The sequence below is a fragment of the Triticum aestivum genome, chromosome 5B (assembly GCF_018294505.1).
Source record: "Triticum aestivum cultivar Chinese Spring chromosome 5B, IWGSC CS RefSeq v2.1, whole genome shotgun sequence".
NCBI classification, from domain to species: domain Eukaryota; kingdom Viridiplantae; phylum Streptophyta; class Magnoliopsida; order Poales; family Poaceae; genus Triticum; species Triticum aestivum.
Window position 1 is genome coordinate 660,248,290 of NC_057807.1, and position 606 is coordinate 660,248,895.

Sequence of the window (606 nt, forward strand, 5' to 3'; positions counted from 1 at the left end):
GGGGCAGCGAGGGCGACGGCACGGCGGGGTCGGCGTCATCGAGATCGAGACTCGCGCGCGCGAGAAGTGGAACGAATTAGTGGCAACGATAACTGATTTTTCGTAAGTGTAGTATATATAGGATATGCCTTTAGTACCGGTTGGTAGCTCCAACCGGTACTAAAGGCCAATTTTGGCCAGCCCAAGCGACGGGAAACGAGGGCCTTTAGTACCGGTTGGTGGCTCCAACCGGTACTAAAGTGCAACACATTAGTACCGGTTAGAGCCTCCAACCGGTACTAATGCCCGTGCGCTACCACCCGCAGTGCGCTACATTTTGTCCCACCTCGCCGAGCGAAGGGCAGCCGCACATGTTTATAAACCCAGCCGCGGCTGCCCTTTCGAACTCCTCTATATAGCAGGCTTCTGGGTCTAACTAGGGCGCGCTGCCATGTGAGCCTGCTGGCCCTGCTGGGCATGTATTTGCACACCCAAGGTCTGGCAGGCCCACCGGGCAGCGCCCCAACATGTTTTTTATAATTTTTTTCTTTTCTGCATTATTTATTTTCTTCTATTTATTTTTGAGTAATTTTTTATATAGCTATTTCTTTTCTGCTTTATTTTTTT